Genomic DNA, 10,594 nt, shown 5'->3' with positions numbered 1-10,594 from the left:
GTCCAACAAGTGTGGACCAAATGTGAACTGTGGGTTACACAGACCGGGTATTTAAGGACATTTACATTACATTTACATTACATTTTAGTTATTTAGCAGACGCTCTTATCCAGAGCGACTTACAGTTAGTGAATACATATTTTTTTATACTGGCCCCCCGTGGGAATAGGACAATACAACGTAGCCTAAAACTATGCACGCACTGAACTGTTTGTCCAATGAGGCCATCATCCGCAAAGGATGCTCAAATAAAAAGTAAAAAAGTCGCTCTAAGTAATTATTGTATCCCTGCTCCAAGAAAATATATAGGCCAATAGAGACATCAAATATGATAAGCCTTTTTATAAGACATTATAAAGGCTCATACATGCTTAAAACAAGTTATAAAGCATTATACCTGGATGCTTTAAGTAAAGGTTTACCATTATAGCCTAATAAAATAATAACAATAAACTTTACCTTAAACAAGGTTTTAATTCCATGAAATATAGAATTAAAATCAGTTTATATCCTTAAAATTCCAGTTACTCCCAGTATAGTCATGCGTAAAAAGTGCCCAAAAATATTTTATCCGAAAATCGGGCGCTAATCACTTATTTTCCGGGTGCGCAGTTCCTCTCCAATCACTGCTCCTGTGGTGCGGTGTCCCACTCCAGTATGTTGCTTGTTCTGATCCGGGCAAGAGCAACCAAGAAGTGATAGCCGGCTGCAAGTTCAAATTCGCTTTACACCCACTGTTATTTCGTCACTGTTGAAGAGGAGGGGCCCACTGCCCAAAAAGTGAGTGGACACCTTTGGGAGGGAGAAAAAAAACATAATTAGACCCTTTGTCTAACACGAACATCATTATCCAATAACGTTGTTGCTACACCACACAATTCACTTGCACTGGTCAGACCGTTCTCAATGAAACCATTTAACGTTCCATTTGGACACCAGATGTACCCATGCGTCAATTTAATCAATACAAAATAATTATGTTTCTGTTCAATATTCAAATCACTAGTCAGAGCCATCATTTTTTGTCCACACCTTGATTTAAGAAAATACTGAAAATGATCAACTAATTCCTTTGGAATAAATGGGTGTCCAAAATTATGCTAGGTGGAGAGCGCTCCTACACAAGGGTGCGCGTAATGAAACAGAGCGCGTTATAGGAGCAGCTGTGCAGATTGAAAAACGGTATAAAGTTCCTTGTGCTAACAGGTTGGAAAACACACTCAGAACTGTAGAGGGATGAGGTCGCCCACTTCTTTTGACAACATTTCTATACAGCCCAATTGAACCAATAGGCTACAAATGGTGCGTAAACATACACTTCCGCGCAAAAGCCTATTCCTGCCAACCCTGCTGTCCGGAGATAAAACACAGGCAAATTGGTTATAATTAAATGAAATGTAATCTAATGTAGCCTACTGTATAAGAAGTTGGTAAGTTCACTTCATTTGTTGCAGGCATTTCATTAAGTTCAGCATGGGCAACTTACATATGCTAGCGTGTATCTTACGGTGATCTAAGAACAAGGCTTCTTCACGGCTCTAAATTGGTCTGGTAACGGAGACCACTGACATGACCCGACAGAGCCTGAGCCTGAGAGCCAGTGATCTGACAGTGAAGCCCCTTTTGCCTGACCTTTCCACACGGGGGAGAGGTCGGACCGACCGCTCTACCTCCTGGCTGATAATAACGTTCATTGGTTAATGTCATGATACGGAGGCTGGATGAACCTCTGGGGGAGGTGTGTGTGTGTGACCAACACTGTTAAAAAGGGATTCCATTCCGAAATCGTTGTCAGAGGAGCTTGTTCATTGTTAAATCCATCGTGGATTGCACATGCAGTCCTTCTCATGTAGCCTATCATCAATTTAACTTCTCCTAGTTCTTGATACAGTAGGTGTACTGTAATTTTAGAATGTACATGTTTGTTTGGGAGAAATAATATATTAACATTTTACACTTTTGTCATTTAGTAGACACTCTTAACCAGAGCTACTTACAGTATTCTTAGGTCTAATACTCCACCTCTCCATAAAACAATTCATCATGAAAATCATGCTTGGCCAGGCATAGGAAAATGTTTTTAAAAATAGTTATTGTTTTTGGACAAATGAATGTAATTTAAAGGTGATTTAAGATAATATATGTTAGAATTTTTCCCCTACTTTTACATGACATGTTGGTCAATAATATGTCTTCACAAATTTGTCATTAAACAATGTTATCATGATATGTGTTATGGAATTGTGAGTTCTACATGTTCCATAGGTTAAGGGTTAAAATAACTATTCCCAATAGACACTTTATCCAGACTATCCCGTCAACTGTTTACACAGGGATGTCCAATCCAACATAATTCAGCCCCTACATGCCTAACAGGTGATTTAAGTCTTACCATTTGGATAGTGGAGAGAGCTAACAGCTCCATTTGTGACATTTACACAGGATAATGGGGACCTCCACACCTGTTATGTGCTTGGATGTGTTATTAGACTTGAATACAGTCTATGATCATTGATCACATAAAACTGACATCATGGCACTCCATTATCATTACAGTGGATCCACACAGTGGGAATGTGTGTGTTCCCTCTCTGTAAAGTACGTAGCCTACTTTTGCACTGTATTTGCCTAGTCAGTTCTAGTGTGCTGACCGATGTTCGAACATGCAAGGATACATCCATCTGGCATTGGAATGCTGATTTCCTCTCGCATGACTTCTCAAACAAGCTGATCTTTCTCTAAACCTTTGACACTGCATGTGATGTGTGAGGCCTGAGACTCCCTCTGTGACCTCAGGTTAAATAAAATCAGGAAGTCAAAAATAGACAACATAAACATCATAGTAAATTTCTTACAACCTTTATTACAGCAATACATACACCACCATTCAAACGTTTGGGGTCACTTAGAAATGTCCTTGTTTTCGAAAGAAAAGCAATTTTTTTGTCCATTAAAATAACATCAAATTGATCAGAAATACAGTGTAGACATTGTTAATGTTGTAAATGGTTATTGTAGCTGGAAACGGCTGATTTTTAATGGAATATCTACATAGGCGTACAAAGGCCCATTATCAGCAACAATCAGTCCTGTGTGCCAATGGCACGTTGTGTTTGCTAATCCAAGTTTATCATTTAAAAAAGGCTAATTGATCATTAGAAAACCCTTTTGCAATTATGTTAGCACAGCTGAAAACTGTTGTGCTGATTAAAGAAGCAATAAAACGGGTATTCTTGAGACTAGTTGAGTATCTGGAGCATCAGCAATTGTGGGTTTGATTACGGCTCAAAATGGCCAGAAACAAAGAACTTTCTTCTGAAACTCGTCAGTCTATTCTTGTTCTGAGAAATGAAGGCTATTCCATGTGAGAAATTGCCAAGAAACTGAAGATGTTGTACAACGCTGTGTACTACTCCCTTCACAGAACAGCGCAAACTGGCTCTAACCAGAATAGAAAGATTAGTGGGAGGCCCCAGTGCACAACTGAGCAAGAGGACAAATACATTAGAGTGTCTAGTTTGAGAAACAGGTGCCTCACAGGTCTTCAACTGGCAGCTTCATTAAATAGTACCCGCAAAACACCAGTCTCAATGTCAACAGTGAAGAGGCGACTACGGGATGCTGACCTTCTAGGCAGAGTTGCAAAGAAAAAGCCATATCTCAGACTGCCCATCTTAATCTTTTCTTTTTATTGGCCAGTCTGAGATATGTCTTTTTCTTTACAACTCTGCCTAGAAGGTCTTCAGTTTCTTGGCAATTCCTCGCATGGAATAGCCTTCATTTCTCAGAACAAGAATAGACTGACGAGTTTCAGAAGAAAGTTATTTGTTCCTGGCCATTTTGAGCATGTAATAGAACCTACAATTGCTGATGCGCCAGATACTCAACTACAGTAGTGGTCAAAAGTTTTGAGAATGACACAAATATTGGTCTTCACAAAGTTCGCTGCTTCAGTGTTATGCGATATTTTTTTCAGATGTTACTATGGTATACTGAAGTATAATTAGAAGCATTCCATAAGTGTTAAAGGCTTTTATTGACAATTACATAAAGTTTATGCAAAGAGTCAATATTTGCAGTGTTGACCCTTCTTTTTCAAGACCTCTGCAATCCGCCCTGGCATGCTGTCAATTAACTTCTGGGCCACATCCTGACTGATGGCAGCCCATTCTTGCATAATCAATGCTTGGAGTTTGTCAGAATTTGTGGATTTTTGTTTGTCCACCCGCCTCTTGAGGATCGACCACAAATTCTCAATGGGATTAAGGTCTGGGGAGTTTCCTGGCCATGGACCCAAAATGTCGATGTTTTGTTCCCCAAGCCACTTAGTTATCACTTTTGCCTTATGGCAAGGTGCTCCATCATGCTGGAAAAGGCACTGGTCGTCACTAAACTGTTCTTGGATGGTTGGGAGAAGTTGCTCTCAGAGGATGTGTTGGTACCATTCTTTATTCACGGCTGTGTTCTTAGGCAAAATTGTGAGTGAGCCCACTCCCTTGGCTGAGAAGCAACCCCACACATGAATGGTCTCAGGATGCTTTACTGTTGGCATGACACAGGACTGATGGTAGCGTTCACCTTGTCTTCTCCGGACAAGGTGTTTTCCGGATGCCCCAAACAATCGGAAAGGGGATTCATCAGAGAAAATGACTTTACCCCAGTCCTCAGCAGTCCAATCCCTGTACCTTTTGCAGAATATATATGTTTTTCCTGGAGAGAAGTGGCTTCTTTGCTGCCCTTCTTGACACCAGGCCATCCTCCAAAAGCCTTCGCCTCACTGTGCGTGCAGATGCACTCACACCTGCCTGCTGCCATTCCTGAGCAAGCTCTGCACTGGTGGTGCCCCGATCCTGCAGCTGAATCAACTTTAGGAGACTGTCCTGGCGCTTGCTGGGCTTTCTTGGGCGCCCTGATGCCTTCTTCACAACAATTGAACCTCTCTCCTTGAAGTTCTTGATGATCCGATAAATGGTTGATTTAGGTGCAATCTTACTAGCAGCAATATCCTTGCCTGTGAAGCCCTTTTCGTGCAAAGCAATGATGACGGCACGTGTTTCCTTGCAGGTAACCATGGTTAACAGAGGAAGAACAATGATTTCAAGCACCACCCTCCTTTTAAAGCTTCCAGTCTGTTATTCTAACTCATTCAGCATGACAGAGTGATCTCCAGCCTTGTCCTCATCAACACTCTCACCTGTGTTAATGAGATAATCACTGACATGATGGCAGCTGGTCCATTTGTGGCAGGGCTGAAATGCAGTGGAAATGTTTTTTGGGGGATTACGTTCATTTTTATAGCAAAGAGGGACTTTGCAATTAATTGCAATTCATCTGATCACTCTTCATGACATTCTGGAGTATATGCAAATTGCCATCATCAAAACTGAGGCAGCAGACTTTGTGAAAATGAGTATTTGTGTCATTCTCAAAACCTTTGACCACAACTGTAGACTCAAGTAGGCCAGTTGTATTGCTTATTTAAATCAGCACAACAGTTTTCAGCTGTGCTAACATAATTGCAAAAGGGTTTTCTAATGATCAATTAGCCTTTTAAAATGATACATTTGGATTATCAAACACAACGTGCCATTGGTACATAGGACTGATGGTTGCTGATAAATGGGCCTCTGTACGCCTATGTAGATATTCCATTAAAAATCAGCCGTTTCCAGCTACAATAGCCATTTACAACATTAACAATGTCTACACTGTATTTCTGATCAATTTTATGTTATTTTAATGGACAAAAAATTTGCTTTTCTTTTGAAAACAAGGACATTTCTAAGTGACCCCAATCTTTTGAACGGTAGTGTATATAAGACATGAAAAACAAAAAGAGTTTGATCCATATTATAATAAACTAAGAACAATGTCCCAAAACAAAATAAAATGTGTATGGCGAACATTTCTTAGGGGGTGAACATTTCACTAATATTAACTTCCTCTTCCACATTGTACAGTGGTATTCCCTTGACAACAAACAATACATACAATTAAATCAAATGGTTTTGTAGAACCTTTCTTAAAATCAACGCACTGCATTGACAGTGGTGAGTCATTGAAAGTCTGTTTTCCTTTAGCTTGGCTGTGATGCTGAGAAAAACCTCGAAACGGCATCCTGAATGGTTATCCACTCAGCTCACATTGGTGGGTCCTTCCTGAAAATATGAAAGTTGCATGTCGTTTAGTTTCCTTAAGCAAATGTAGGCTCTAATAACAACACTAATGACTGCCCTTAATAGTAGTCATTGACAACGGGCTCTGTGAATCAAAGCTGACAAGCAGGTCTGGTCTAGCGGTGCAGCCTGCATTGTCTCAGTGACTCCTCAGACCAGATGAGAGCTGGAGCAGAGGTGATCAGCCTGTTTTTAGGGAAGATGGTCCTGGCCCCCTGGGGGCCCTTGTAAAAAAGTGTTAGGTGTCTTCTCCATGCCTGTCTGCACTGTAATCATCCCCGGGCTGACCACCAGGTACCTACTATACCCACTCCGGACAGCTGGCTGGCCTAGACTGGTGAAACGGGAAACGAGAGTAGGGTACCCTCATCAAAACATCCTATAGGATTCCAATAATAACATGTATTACAATCCAAAAGAAAATCCTATCAGATTTTGGAACCTACCCTATAGGATTTTTGACTAGGGTAAAATGTGGAGATCAGAGTTATTTTATAGTTATTTTATAGTACAGATAGGGAGACACATATAGATACAGAAAGTGGTTAATGGCACAGACAGTCGGCCGAGCTGGGGCTCGACCCGTGTCGCTGAGAGGGCATATGTGGTCTGGACTGCTACACAGACTCCAGCACACTGATTTTCTAATTTATTAGATTATTGGATTTGAATCTTAATCTTGCCAAGAAGATAAAGATAAAACCATATAGGTTAGAATCCCATAGGAGTCCAAAAGGACTGGTTCCAAATACTGATATGATTTTTCTATTGGATTCTAATAGGATTCTAAATGGATCCTTGTATTGGAATACTATTGGATCCTATAGGATTTCAATGTTTTTTTTCTCCTTTAAGATTTCTATCAATTTTGTCGACGGGAATAAGGGATTTACCCTCAAAACTTGGTTATACACTATAGTTAACTTGGCTGCTTAACATATGGAGCACCCACCCTCCAAACTTCTTAGACAATTACCTATGAAGGTGGACAGTGGAACTATAATAACATCATAAGAAACCAATATTGAACTGCCACCCTTGCCACTTGAAACCGCTGGCCCAGTAGCTATCTCGTGCAGCCCCAGCCCCCCAAGGTCCAAGGGACACAACATCAGTAAACATTTGCATCTGGTGCATCTGCGTCACACATTAAAGTGATTGCGCCAACTGCAACAACAATAGCTGTGAACCCTACTGAGATTGTCCGCAAGGTTGGCTACATTTGTGTCAAAAAGGTGTGCCATGTGGTATTACAGCCAAACAGCATAGAGCTAGATTAACCATTTGATTTAATCTTAATGACACAGGTCATGTTTTCATTTTTTACAATACCTGGATCAGCTGTGCCAAGAGATCACTAGATGGGCACTGGTATTTACATCCAAGAGGAAGATGGAGAAGATAGAGAGGGAGCACCTTCTAGGGATGGAGGGAGGGTGGGGGGGACAGCTCTGGGGGAAGGGAGGCAGGGAAGGGAGTATAACCCTGGGAGGGAGGAAAGGATGGCGGGAGGGATGGAGGGGAGTTAGGGAGGCAGGTAGGGAGGGAGAGGGGATGGTACAACCCTGGGAGGGAAGGAGTTGGGGGGGTCTCATTAGGTTGTTAGTTCCCTCTCCCTATCCCAACATAAAGAGGGTAAAGGGAACATTATCTTTTCCACTTCCTATCCCAACATAAAGAGGGTAAAGGGAACATTATCTTTTCCACTTCCTATCCCAACATAAAGAGGGTAAAGGGAACATTATCTTTTCCACTTCCTATCCCAACATAAAGAGGGTAAAGGGAACATTATCTTTTCCACTTCCTATCCCAACATAAAGAGGGTAAAGGGGACATTCTCTCTTTTTTTTTGTATGCATAATTGACAATTATATATTAAATTAAGAAAAAATAATACTTTTGTTTCTTTATGTTACTGTACCTAAAGATGTACTTTCCTTCTACTTATTATTTGCAAATAAGCAATGTAAAGATGATGTGCATTCTAAGGGGAATTCCCCCCAAAAGCTTGTGTTTTTTTAAAATTGTATATAGTATTGTATGTCATATTGTAATGTTTAATTAAAAGACAAGAAGTAACATGAATAAGTGTTTTGTTTAAAAAGGTGTACTGTACTGGTGGTCATACTGCAAATGAACTTGCAGCCTTGAATCAATCCCATATTGTGGTGGTAAATAAAACTGAAATGAATATAGAACTGTTGTTTCCGATTAAAGAACATGTTGTAATTAATGTTGTTTTATTGTACCTGAACGAATGACAACAAACTATAAGTTAATGGGTTCAATTAAGATTTTGGGGGGGATTCTAATAGGATTATTTTTATTGGAATCCTATAGGTTTCTGGACTAGGGGAGTCTTGCTCGCGATACATTTTATTCAGTGAGGAACCATTGGATCTGAACAGAACTTCATAGATCTCTTCACTGACTCCCTGACCTAATTTGAATCTGCAGGAATTTACCACCTGAACCCAACATCGTTATAGACTTACCTATGGGTAACATGTAGGGCCTAATCAGACAAAGCCGTGTGTAATTTGAACAGCCCCTGGTCCCAGACGTTTGTTGAAGAGATTTTACACCTTTTAAATGCTGTCTGAGGTGTCATTGGGGAGGGAGGAATACCTTTATTGGCCATGAGATTTGTGGGTCATCCTGGGGCCCAACGCACATCACAACGACCAAGAACCCTTTGATTCACTCTATTACAAATGTATTTATGGGTAGTCAACAGGCAAGATGTCCTCAGTTACATATAGGATACTTTTACACAGCAATGACTCTCGACTCAGGCTTGATCAAATAAAATAACATTGTATTTGTCACGTGCCAAATACAACAGGTGTAGACCTTACAGTGAAATGCTTACTTACAAGCCCTTAACCAACAATGCAGTTTTAAGAAAAATAAGTGTTAAGTAAACAATAGATAAGTAAAACATAAAAGCATTAAAATAACAGTAAAAATAACAGCAGCGAGGCTATATACAGGGGGTACCGGTACAGAGTCATTGAGCGGGGCCACCGGTTAGTCAAGGTAATTGAGGTAATATGTACACTACCGTTCAAAAGTTTGGGGTCACTTAGAAATGTCCTTGTTTTCCATGAAAACATACATTAAATTAATTTGAATAGGAAATATAGCAAAATGCATATGAAATGTAGTCATTGACAAGGTTAGAAATAATGATTTTTAATATAAATAATAATTGTGTCCTTTGCTTTCGTCAAATAATCCTCCATTTGCAGCAATTACAGCCTTGCAGACCTTTAGCATTCTAGGTGTCAATTTGTTAAGGTAATATGAAGAGATTTCACCCCAAGCTTCCTGAAGGGCACTTCTTACGTACCATACGGTGAAGCTGCTCCCACAACAGCTCAATAGGGTTGTGATCCAGTGACTGTGCTGGTCACTCCATTATAGACAAAATACCAGCTGACTGCTTCGTCCCTAAATAGCTATTGCATAGTTTGGAGCTGTGCTTTGGGTCATTGTCCTGTTGTAGGAGGAAATTGGCTCCAATCAATGGTGTTGCAAAATGGAGTGATAGCCTTCCTTCTTCAAGATCCCTTTTACCCTGTACAAATCTCCCACTTTACCACCACCAAAGCACCCCCAGACCATCACATTGCCTCCACCATCATTTGGTCTGCGTCTCACAAATGTTCTTCTTTGTGATCCAAACACCTCAAACTTCGATTCGTCTGTCCATAACACTTTTTTCCAATCTTCCTCTGTCAAGTGTCTGTGCTCTTTTGCCCATCTTAATCTTTTATTTTTATTGGCCAGTCTGAGATATGGCTTTTTCTTTGCAACTCTGCCTAGAAGGTCAGCATCCCGTAGTCGCCTCTTCACTGTTGACGTTGAGACTGGTGTTTTGCGGGTACTATTTAATGAAGCTGCCAGTTGAGGACCTGTGAGGTGCCTGTTTCTCAAACTAGACACTCTAATGTATTTGTCCTCTTGCTCAGTTGTGCACTGGGGCCTCCCACTCCTCTTTCTATTCTGGTTAGAGCCAGTTTGCGCTGTTCTGTGAAGGGAGTAGTACACAGCGTTGTACAACATCTTCAGTTTCTTGGCAATTTCTCGCATGGAATAGCCTTCATTTCTCAGAACAAGAATAGACTGACGAGTTTCAGAAGAAAGTTATTTGAATCACTGGACCTTGAACTCCGGATTCATCGCTACCAGCTAGCTTCAACTAAATGGACGCTGTGGTCTGGCTAATCATCCTGAGCTAGGCCCATCTCCAGGCTATCTACCTCTCTGTCAACCGGACGGGACCACCTAGTGTTGACACGGAGCCCCGCCGATCCTACACGACTGGTCTGCTGACGAAATCGTCTGATGTGGTTAGACGACGTCGACCACGAAGATTCCATCTGCTAGCCCCGGCCCGCTAGCACACGCTAGCC

At 40.9% G+C, this 10,594-nt stretch overlaps 1 protein-coding gene across 2 annotated transcripts in view; it reads right to left on the bottom strand.

The window, feature by feature from the left end:
- Positions 1-524: 524 nt before the first annotated feature.
- LOC121584452 (DNA repair protein XRCC4) overlaps positions 525-10,594 on the bottom strand; it is an 82,936-nt gene continuing 72,866 nt past the window's right edge. The window contains exon 8 of one of the 2 annotated variants that reach the window (XM_041900336.1): positions 525-792. The gene's annotated coding sequence lies outside the window, so the exon portion shown is untranslated. Of the gene's footprint in view, positions 793-5,795; positions 6,159-10,594 lie in introns of those variants that run through there. The other variant, XM_041900335.1, reaches the window with a different exon arrangement.

Source organism: Coregonus clupeaformis, chromosome 16 (genome assembly GCF_020615455.1).
Source record: "Coregonus clupeaformis isolate EN_2021a chromosome 16, ASM2061545v1, whole genome shotgun sequence".
Taxonomy (NCBI): domain Eukaryota; kingdom Metazoa; phylum Chordata; class Actinopteri; order Salmoniformes; family Salmonidae; genus Coregonus; species Coregonus clupeaformis.
The sequence above is the reverse complement of the archived record's forward strand: the minus strand, read 5'-3'. Positions and strand labels throughout refer to the sequence as shown.